This window comes from Arvicola amphibius, chromosome 12, assembly GCF_903992535.2.
Source record: "Arvicola amphibius chromosome 12, mArvAmp1.2, whole genome shotgun sequence".
NCBI classification, from domain to species: Eukaryota; Metazoa; Chordata; class Mammalia; order Rodentia; family Cricetidae; genus Arvicola; species Arvicola amphibius.
The window spans coordinates 120,578,753-120,590,268 of NC_052058.2; the positions used below are offsets into that span (position 1 = coordinate 120,578,753).

The 11,516-nt window shown below is 51.4% G+C and overlaps 1 pseudogene; it reads left to right on the top strand.

Annotated features, from left to right (window-relative positions):
- Positions 1–1,087: 1,087 nt before the first annotated feature.
- Positions 1,088–3,980, top strand: LOC121676949 (annotated as a pseudogene).
- Positions 3,981–11,516: the final 7,536 nt, after the last annotated feature.

Consider the following 11,516-nt stretch of genomic DNA (forward strand, 5'->3'; position numbering starts at 1 on the left):
TCGCTCTCCCGCCTCCACTTCTGCGGGCCACACTGGATAATAGGCATAAGAGGAATCTAGTAGACAGGAAGAGTTGTCCCCAGCGCGCACTGTGAGAGAAGTCCTCAGTTTCCCCAGACCAACCTGTCCACTCTGGGGGCACAAAGAGAGAGGCTGGGATGAGCTATATCTGGGAGAGTACAAAGTGTGGGTAGGGTGCTGATCGGAAACCGGTCAGACCTCGAGCTGTGGCAACACCCCACAGACCAGCGAATTTCTGGCCAGCCCTGGTGCAGCTGGGTGGCTCTCAGGTTTTTTCCCTCTCTGTTCTAGTTCTCATTTTCTCTTTACTCCCTGCTTCCCTTGCCACATTGTCTATTTTTCTCTGCCTCTCATCTCTCCCCAATCACTTCCTCTCTTCTCACCCCATGTCCTCGCTGCTCCTGCGTGTTTTCCCTTCTCACTCTTCTCTGCCCCTTTCCTCCTACACCTTTGTAGCTCTCTTGTTTTAATCACATGTGTGTGGTGTATGTGTGTGTGCTGTTGGTGTGCATGCATGAGTGTGCATCTGCATGTGGGGGCCAAAGACAGGTGTCAGCTGACTCCCCCTCTTGCTCTCCGGCTTATGCTTCTTAACCTTTTTTATCGCATTTATTTGTTGTGTGTGTGTGAGTGTATGTATGTGTGAGCATACATGTCGTTGCACACAATTGGAGGTCATAAGACAGCCTGCGGTCGTCAGTTCCCTCTCTTCACCACGTGGGTCCTGGGATTGAGCTCAGATCGTGTGGCTTAGCTGCAAGGGCTGCTACAGCTGAGCTATCTCACTGGCCCATCTTTTTAAGTTGCCTTAATAAAAAAATTATATATGAGTGTTTTGCCTGTATGTATTCCTATATGTCTGTGCACCATGTATGTACCTGGTGCCTGGAGACCTGAAGTTGACCTGGAACTAGAGTTACAGACAGTTGTGAGGCACCATGTTAGTGCTGGGAATCAAACCCAGGTCTTCTGGAAGAGCAGCCAGGACTCTTAACCACTAAGTCATCACCTCTCCAGCCATCCTCCATGTCTGTTTTTTTTTTAAATAGGGGCTCAGGCATTCAGCATGGCTGACTGTCAGGCAGCTCTAGGGATCATCCTGTGTCTGTGGCCTCAGCATAAGGGCTGCAGGTGTGTGCCACTCAATCTGATTTCCATGTAGGTTCTGATGGTCCAAAGTCAGGTCCTCATGCTAGTGCAGTAAGCTCTTTACCCTCCCCCTGCCCCCAAGCTATTTCCAGAGCCTGGAGGCTCTGTCTTTCCATCTCTCCCCTTCCAGCATTTCCTTGCTGTCTCTGTTTTTCACTCTCTCCTTCCCCATCCCTTTCTCCTTCCGTCCTCCCTTTGCCCAGATTCCCTGGCCCCTCCTTCTGCCTCACTCTTGCTCCCTCCCTCCCATCAGCATGGCAGGGATGGGTCATCAGCCTGTATGATAATGAAGACACTGGTCAGTACGTCCTGTCAGCCACTCCGTCCACCCCCCACTCTACAACATGAGCCTCCTAAAGACCAGATCTCTCAGTCCCGACGATGACAACAGCCACAACCCGATACTGCTGCAGCTGAGTGAGCCAGTCAACATCACAGAGTCGTGAGGGTGCTGAGCCTGCCCACTGAGGAGTCTGAGCTGGGAAGCCTCTGCCTGGCATCTGGCTGGGGCAGCATCAGGCCAGATAAGTGTATGCCTGAGCCAGTCCGTCAAGCCTGGAGCAGGAGGCACAGTTCTGGAAGAGACTGGGTTGCCAGGCTACTGTGCACCTGTCATGGCTGTGTTCTCTTGGCCTGCAGCTGTAAATGCAGGGATGCTGCAGAGTGTGGACCTCTACCTCATATCCAATGATGCTCTGTAAGGCAGCTAATTTGCAGAGGGTAACAGAACTCATGCTGTGTGCCGGGCACTGGGAAGGTGGCAAAGATACTTACATGGTAAGCAGTCCCCTTTGCTAGGCTCTGGGAGGACAAGAGTAAAGGAATTCGATTATAGGCTGAGGCCCAGCCAGCGCCTCCCCATCAGCTCTCCAGTGTGTCGTCTCCCTGCTTCAGTCCTGTCCCTTCCTCCCCAAGGCACAGTCTTGTCAGGGACCATTTTCCTAAGGATAGATTTGTCAGGGACCATCGTCCTTACAGGGATAGCAGAGGTCATTGCCCTAAGGATGTTTACGGAGAACCCACCCCTCATCCCAACTATGTTGAGGACATTCTGTTAAGAGAACCCACCCCTTACTCCAATGCTAATGATGAATCACATGCTTCGGCTTACACCAGGTGCTGGCTGATGACCTTCAGTTACCCCGGCAGAGTTCCTGCCTGCCCCTACCTCCACCCCATTCAAGGGGTATATAAGCTGTAAAGTTCACCCCAATAAACGGAGACCTTGACAATAGAATCTTGCTTGGTCTCCTTCCTCTTCTCCAGCCCATGTCTTGCAGGTTAGTGCCCCTTCAGAGGACCCTGAATAGCTGACCCTGCCGGCGGGGTTACAGTCTCCTACATCCAGGGGTCTCACCTATAAATACCTTTTCTCTGGTATCTCCCAGGTGCCTGTGACCACCTTGGGCAGTCAACAGAAGCTAAGAGCAGCCCCTCCCACACAGAGCACCAAGAGGGGTGGGATGTTGCATTGCTCTCCTGCGGCAACTGTTTCTACTCACAAACAGAGAAGACACACACTATTCCACCCATCTTGCTGAGTTCACAGCTAGTGGGATTAACCTCAGGAGCATGAGTCTATCAAAGGCAACTGTATCACCAAAAGGCCTGCCCCCAGCATAGGTGATGACTCAGGAGTCCCCAGCAGAACTTGGAGCAGTTCCACCAAAAAGCCTACCCTCTGAGGGGCCTCCTGAATCCCCATGCTCACTCCAGGAAGGAGGTGTTGATGTGGAGAACCCAGCTGCACAAAGAGGGGAAGCCATGAACAGGAAGCACAACTCAGAGACGATGGGGTAGGATATCACAAGGTAGTGGGGCCATGGGGCAGACAGGAGACCTGGGACAACAGCAAGAGGGACACCTGTGGTAGGAGGGGGTGTTGTGTACCAGGTGAGATGAGGCAATGCCTGTGGGGGGTACCCTATAGTATCAGGGGTGGAGCAGAGAGGAAAGAAAATGCCAGGTCCCAAAGGGAGAGGGACAGCCTGGGGGCTTATGACTAGGTAAATGTCAGCAGACAGAGTGTGGACAGGGATAAGAGCTGACAGGGGCTGGCTTCTTGCAGGGTCTCAGTTGAACCATAGAGCAGGGAGATGCTGACTCTGCTCACAAGCGCCCTCTGGTGTCCGTGGGCTCAGGCTGCAGGAAGGCAGAAGTGGAAGGGAGTATCTCAGGGTTGAGCTGGGTGGAGACTCCAAGTCTTACCCTCAGCTGGTCTCACCCCACCGTCTTCCTCACAGGCTTTTGCCTCATCTCTCACTGTACTTCCTCCACGCAGGCCTTCTGATGTCAGAGCTGGCCTTTCCCTGGCCCTGCTTAACAGCTCTCTCTCCGTTTCTCCCCATTGCCTCGGCCAGGAGTGTCTATTCTAAGAAAAGTTCAAGGGAAGGGGGCTACCAAGTGACCTCAGGGTGGAAGTGTTGATCTCTTCCTGGGGCCCTACCTTCTGACCCCCCTACTGATATGAGGACCCTCCTCGCTTCCTCGGGGCTCCGGGTTACATTCCCTCTGAAATGCTATACTGCTTTTTTCTGGAAGACTTAACTGGGAGGTGGCAGTCAGTAATCTGCTGGTGGTCATGTGCAAGAGATGAGGCACCCCAGACAGAAAGTAGGGTGTCTTCTCTCACTCCACCTCACTCTTCTTCCCTTAGGGAGACTCTGGAGGCCCAGTCATCTGTGATGGGGTGCTAAGGTACTCCATCATGGGATGGTAACCCCTGTGCCTGGCCTGGATGACCTAGCATGTTCACCGAGCTGAAGCTTTACAAGACGTGGATTGAGGTCACCATGGGGGGCAACCCATGAGGTCCCTGTATCTTCCTTAGTAAACTGACATCCACCACCTTAAGTTCTGCACTGTCCCCCTTTTCTGGGCTCTAGGTACCTTGGGGTCTAGGACTCAGCCAACAGAACCCAAACCCTCCTGAGCCTCCCGACTCAGGTGCTGGGTATGGATTCATGCCTTTAGCGGGAAGAAAGAGCTGAGGCAGGCGAGAGCCAGCAAGTCTCAGCAGGTTCCATGTGCTTCTCCCATCTGGAGAACATGGCAGGTCTAGAAGCCACTCAAGCAGAAGGAGGTGGTGGTGGCCTGGCATGTGTGTGTTTCAGAGATGGAGGAAAGGGGTCACCCAGGAGACAGGACAGGGGCACAAGGTGAAAAACCCAAACGAGGTGCCTCATTGTTCTGGAGACACTGGGATGCCTAAGGACATCCTGAGCAGAGGAAGGAGGTCACTCCATGTCACAGGGCAAGGAAGGAGGACCACAGAGTGGGGAAGCTTATTCCCTTTGTGGGTGTTGGTGACCACAAACCAAATTAACAGTAGGACTCACAGTCACTGACGATGTGGCACTGAGGTGAGTCATGGGTGAAGACCATGGCAGCGAGCACACAGAGATCCAGAGACGAGCTCCCAAGTAGACTGTGAAGTCCATGGCTCCTGCGGACGCTGGTGTGTGAGGGCGTGCCCAGTATGAAGATGTGGCCACAGCAGCTGGCCAAGCCTGGTGTGCGGCGTGCTCACTGGCCTCTGCTCGGTACTCAGCTGGGTCACATGACTGACATGTTGTCCTTCTCCAGTGTCAGCAGAGCCCTGGATGCCCAAATCCAGGTTCACATCTCCAGCCACACTGTCAGTACGAACTGCTGCTGATGCCCAAGGCTCCAGGGTACTGGGACCTCTCAGGCTGGGAAGTCTGCGGCATCCAACATTGTCCCCAGAAGGGACTCAAGTGAGGGCTCTCTCATGGTTGAGCCCCCAGGCCTCCTGGGAAATCTACTGTCCAGGAAATGAAGGAAGAGACAGACTGAGGAAGAGGAGGGAAAAGGTGAGGTGAAGAAGAAGAGGGACATCCTGTGACAGGCTGAGCAGGGAGTGGCCTGCAGGAGAAAGTGCAGGTATAGGGACAGACCCTGATCTCATGGGGACATGGTGGTGACTCCATTACTTTTTCCTCACACCCTTGTGCATGAAGAAATCCCACCCTAGGTCCGCAGGGTAGAGGGACACCAAACACTCCACACAGGAGACCATAGGGTGTGTGTCACAGCTAGGGAAGCAGGGCATGGCTGGGCACATGGGGTCACAGGATGGCAAGAGGCACTCTGGGAGTCGGGCTGAGGTTAGTGAACTCTGGTTCTCCTGGGGAGAGTGGAACTGTGGTATCAACATCCCCGAAGGCTGGCAGGATGTGCGGGTTTTGTGGGTACTGCTGGTGGTCCCACTAATGGGTTTGGGGAGCCTTCCCTTGGGTGACAGACTTTGGGGCAGAAGCTGTTGTTGAGCCCCAGCTCAGATCACACTGTTGTTTGGAGGACACTGGGTGGGGCTGGACCCCTCCCTCACAGCCAACAGCCTATGAAACCCAGGTGCATGGGCTGCTGGACTTTAATTACTGCTCAGTAGAACAGTCTGAGTCACAGCTGTGGTTCCAGGATAGGACGTGATGTCCTGAGCTAGCCCAGGAGCTGAACCCCTGTTAGATAATACCCTAACAAGAGGCTGAGCAAGAATGAGGAAGCTCCGCTGCCCCCTCCAACTGGGCCTGTTAGTCATACGGACAAGACAGAGAACGGCAGGAAACACTGTCTGTTCTAGGGGCTTCGGGATAGGGTGAGGCCTGCCTAAGTGTAGACCACAACATTATCCACACTCACCCTTGTGTCTCTCTGCAATAAACTCTCCCATCTGCCACACAAAGTTCTGTGCATCTCAGATGAAGTCTTTTTGAGTAATCACAGGGACTGGAGAGCCAAGGGGGAATCCAGCACAAGGTCCTGGTGATTGTGCCTTAAAAGTGAGACGGGGCATTTGATGACCAGAAATATTTAAGTTGAATTCCAAATTGTCACAGCAATACCCTGCTCCCTGGTACCAACGTCTATCTTGGTCACTAGTCTATTGTTGTGAAGGGACACCGTGACCAAGACGACTCTTATAAAAGAAAGAATTTAATTGTGGTTTGCCTACAGTTTCAGAGGCGTACTCCATTATCTTCACGGTAGGGAGCATGGTAACATGCAAGCAGGACAGGGAGAGAGAGACAGAGACAGAGAGAGACAGAGACAGAAACAGAGACAGAGATACAAAGAGAGACTGGGTCTGGTGTGGGCTTCTTCTGAAACCTTAGAACCCACCCCCAGCAACACACCTACTCCAGCAAGGCCACACCTCCTAATCTTTCTAAGCAGTTCATCAACAGAAGACTAAGGATATAAATTTATGGGCTCACGGGGGCCATTCTCATTCCATCCACCACATATGCCATTGTGTGTCACTAAGTTTGACTGACAAACATAAACTCTGGGAACAAGCCTTCATTTAGTATCTCGACACACGGATGGTCTCCCTGACTGGCTCCCTATGACCACCTGTCTGGACCCACCAACCAGAGAGGTCCTCAGTCCTGTGCCACCCCCGTGCCTTCTCTTTAGGGACGTATAGAAATGAGGCAAATGGAAGAAATAGAGGCAAGGTTCCAGAAAGACAGGATGCTGCGGGTGTGGCTCATTTGGTAGAGCACTCGCCTAGCATGTATGAAGTCCTGGTTCAAACCACTGCAGGCATTGATACTAGCACTTTGGAGACAGAGGCAGAAGGATCAGAAATTCAAGTCTATCCTTGGCTATATCATGAGTTCAAGGTCAACCTGAGCCCTAAGACCCTGTCAAAAGGAAAAGCGGGGGTGAGAAAATAACGGAGGGTGTCTTAGTAAGGGTGACCATGACCAAAAGCATGCTAAGGAGTAAATGAGTTATTTGGCTTACACTTCCATGTTGTAGCTTATCATCAAAGGAAGTCGGGCAGGAACTGAAGCAAGCAAGAAACCTGGAGGCAGGAACTGATACAGAGGCCCCTGGATGGATGCTGCTTACTGGCTTGCTCCCCTTGGCTTGATCAGCTGCTTTCTTATAGAACACAGGACCACCAGCCCAGGGATAGTACCACCCACAAGGGGCTAAACCCTTCCCCATCAGTCACTAATTAAGAAAATACCCTACAAGCTTACATACAGCCAGATCTTACTGAGGAATTTTCTCAATTGAGGTTCCCTCCTCTCAGATGACAGCTTGTGTCAAATTGACATAAAGCCAGCCAGGACAGAGAGGAAGGGACAAAAGCCATAACTGCCTGTAGAATAGACCATGACAAGAGGGAGGGATGAGGAGGACCCTGTTCTCGTGGATGATGACACAATTTTGAGGATTGTGGCCTGTGTGCCACATGTCCAGACTGGAAAGTGACCTTGTGGACCTTGGCGACTTGAACCCCAACCACCTCAAACCTCTCTCCATACTGGGTGCTGCTGTTCAGCCTGCTAGAGAGGCAGGTTCAGCATCCTGGGCACTGAGCCTGGGAGCCTGGGCACCGACTGCTGGGGAAGTGCTGGAGAAGACAAGAGACCAATGCTCAGATCCTGGGGGAAACCCTCAAACACTCTTCATGTTTTTGTTCAAGATTACCCTTCTTCCCGGAACCCTGTAGTGCAGACTCCAGATCTCCTTTACACGAGAGTCCAGACCCAAACCCCAGGCCCTGAATCCTCTCCCTCAGTCCCAAGGGTACACACCCAAACCCTCATCCCTTAGACCAGAGCCCTCCTCCCTAGAACTGTGTGTCCAGACTTCAGCCTCTTCCCAGACCCAGAACAATTTCTATGCCCTTGCTCCTCAGACACAAGGTGGAGGAGGCTCCCTCCTGCCTCTGTTCTGCTACCGGAAGACAATCCCTGTGAAGTCACCCTGGTGTCACCTAGTGGCTGGTCTCTCCAAGTACAAGCACAGCCTTGGGAAACTTGGACTCTGCCCACTGTGGTCTTCACTCTGTGACGCTGCCTCCCACACTCATTCACTCGTTCCCTGCTTCAACTGCAAACAGGGTTGTGGTCAAAGGACTTTATGGATATAGGAAAGGTGTCAACCTGTAAGATTAAAAAGAAACAACCAGGGGTGATAGTGTTATGCCCAAATCCACAAAGTCCCCTCAAAAGCCAACAAGGAGACAGAGTCCCATGTGTAAAAGCAAAGAGCCTTTATTTTAATCAAGTTTGTAAACTCGGTCTCTCCACATGTCCAACGTATTGGAATAACCAGAGAACCCCAAGCTCAATTAGAATAGGTTTTTTTAAATAAGTCTTTTTGAAAAATATTTATTTATTATGTATACAATATTCTGTCTGTGTGTATGCCTGCAGGCCAGAAGAGGGCACCAGAGCACATTACAGATGGTTATGAGACACCATGTGGTTGCTAGGGTTTTTATAGTAGTACATGTGGGGGTGAGGGGTTTCTGAGATTTAGTACCCTTGATTGGCTGACATTTGTCTAGGGGTGTCCTGGTGAGTATGTACTGTCAGGTGATCCTATCTACAGCGGTTGGAATGTTAGGCATTTCGTTTGGATGGTCTGTTCTTGGGTGGTGCTGGGTAATCTCAGTTCATGGTCCTTCCTACAACCAGGTATTGCCTCAGGGTAAACTACTGAGACTCAGGCCTCTTATTAAATTTATCGATGGCCTGTTATGGTTTTCATCTCTTTAAGAGACAAGCCATGCCCACTCCCGGCGACCCCTGCCCTCCCCCACTTCTTAGATTCTCTCACTGTCCCCTCTTGGCGGGCGGCGTGTCTCTCTCTCTCGGGCCCTTCTCTCTCTCCTCTTCTCTTCTCTTTCTTCCTCTCTCCTCAAGTAATAAATATCCAATTCTATTCCACAAAATGTGTCTGCCCACGTGTCTCCCACCTGTTATTCTTTTGGTCCCCGCCCCTTTCCACGCCCACTCCCAGCGACCTCTGGTCTCTTGGAGTCATCCTAAATCTCTTCCCTCTCTCTCTTCTCACTGCCCCCTTTTGCGTGTGCACACGTGCCCTCCCTCTCTCTCTCTCTCTCCCCCTCCCTCCCTCTCTCTCTCTCTTGCTCTCTCTCTCTCTTGCTCTCTCTCTCTCTCTCTCTCTCTTGTTCTCTCTCTCTCTTTCTCTCTATCCTCCTTTTTCTTTTCCTCCCTCCCTTGACCCGCACTGTGGAGCACCCCCTTCCCTTAATAAATAATCCTCCCACGCACGTGGTCGCGTCCTGGGTCTCCCTTCCTCCGGCTCCGCGATACACCCCACCACGCCAGAAAAGAAGAACAACATTGTGCCGAAACCCGGGACGGCTGTGTCCCCCAGGATTTCGGGACTGGGGCTCCGGGCTTGGCGCCAGCCTGGTTCCCCCAGACCGTGCCGGACCGGCTGAAGAACTGGAGACCTGAGACCTGAGGACTGGAGGCCCTATGGACTAAACCACCTGCTTCACATCTCAACACCTGCCTGTGCGCAGCTCTTCATCCAACACCGGCTTCAACCGTGAGTTAGTTCCCTTCCAGCTGGTCAAACGACCCTGGTCTACCCACTGGTCGCCACTGAGCGCTCGGCGGCCTGTTGGCTGTTTCTAGGGTCGGGGGGACTTCTCTGATCCCCTTCTCCGGCCTTCAATCCGGCTTGCGTTCCCAGCTCTGACCGTGATTGAGACGGCAAGAAAGCCTCTCACTCCGCTCGCACCCGGGGCCCGGGGCTCCCGGCTCTCTTTTCTTTTCTTTTCTTCCTTCCCTGCTTCTGACTCTCCACGTGATCACTACGGTGTGATCTCCCGTCCAGGACGGAGGCTTGGCCTTGCTGTACCCCTCCTGTCTGAGAAACGGTTCTCGTACACTTGTGGGTTCAGCCAGCCAAGCATAACATTCCGCGCGTGGCACCGGGACGCTGGGTCACGTGCCTGAATGTTCATTCCATCTGCATGCATTTCACCTGCCAGAAACGGTTCTTCAGGTTTGAAGTGCTACGGTTTTTTTGCGGGCGTGTTCACGGTCTAGCTATGGGAGCCAAGCAGTCCAAGCCGTTCGGTTTCAGCCTTTTGTCCCTCCCCTCTGTGGCTTCTGTTATGTCATGGCGGCTCAGCAACAGAGCAGATCATGCCTTTAGGTCCCTCTCATTAAACTTAAAGTCCTTACAGCTCAAAAATTGTAACTTTTTTCCCCACAACACGTGGCTGCCGCCATCTTGGCTGAGGGCCAGGTGGATCAGGTGACTCGTCGCCATCTTGGCTGAGAGCCAGGTCAGGTGACCAAGCTCTCCCAATTTCACCCTGCCTCTTCACCAGGTCTTCACTAAAATTCTCCTGTTAACTCTGCTACATGTGTTTTGTGCAAATGGTATGTCTCTGATAGGGCCCATCAGAGTCATCCACGTTGCTCAATTCCTGTTCACTCTATGTATAATAATTGTTCATTACATCTCATTTCAGATTACAAAATCCTAAATCTCATATTTTAAACTGGTATGTACTTTTAAGTCTCTTACAAAAATGCCTTAAGCTGTTCTCTACCATTGTCAATTCTGACATTAACCTTCCATTGCCAGCAGTTTCTTTCTGCCTTTTTACAAGTCTGGATCTTACCTGTTAAGAGCCAGTATACTGCAGCTATATATTTAATCCAGCCCTCAACTGTTCAGAGATCTGGGAAATGTGATATTTAAATATTTAATTATTAAAAACTTTTCATAGCAAAAAGAGACAGGTTGGCTCCTAGCAGCAGCTCTCTGCTCCCTCCAAAGAAGAGAGACGCGCACGAAACAACGTCCTGCAGTTTGCTTCAACTGCCAAGCACTGACCATTAGGCAAAACTGCCTTTCATCCAAAGACCTCCAGACGTGGACAGAATCACTGGAATTGACAGCCTAGCTGCTCAGGTCAAGGTAGGCCTGTCTTCCTACAGATTTCTTAGCGCACAGAGTCTTCTGGAGCCTGGCAGGACTGCGCTAAATAACAAAGGTCAAACACAACCTTCAGCGACCATGGAGGACCCAAAAAGAGTAGCTCTGGGTGCCAACCAAGTAAGTTCTCTGTCATTTTTTAATCGGTAACTTAAGTAAAATCTTATCCTTCTCAAAGATCTCTGACAGTTTGACAGCTGAGAGGTTTTTACCAGGTTGAGGTTTTACCAGGTCACCTCACCAAACAAATTTCAAAACAAATTTATCTCTTAAAACTTCTGTTTTCACAAACCCAAGGAGTTCTTGTGAGTTCCAGGGAGTCAAATTAAAAAATCCATCGTAAACAGGTCAGATACCCGCTCAATTCCCTGGTCCAAAAAAAAAAAATTTTTTTCCTTCATTTAACTTTGTTCTTTGTTCTGCCAATACCTTAGAGACACCAGACATTACAGACACCAGTCAGAAGCAAAGAGACCAGCTATGCCAGGATGTGACCGACACCCAGCCTTCTCTCGGGTTCCCCCCCAAAGACGACGCCCACAATCAGCCGGAAGCAGTCTTGAGAATTCGCCGCCCCAATTCCTTCAAACTGT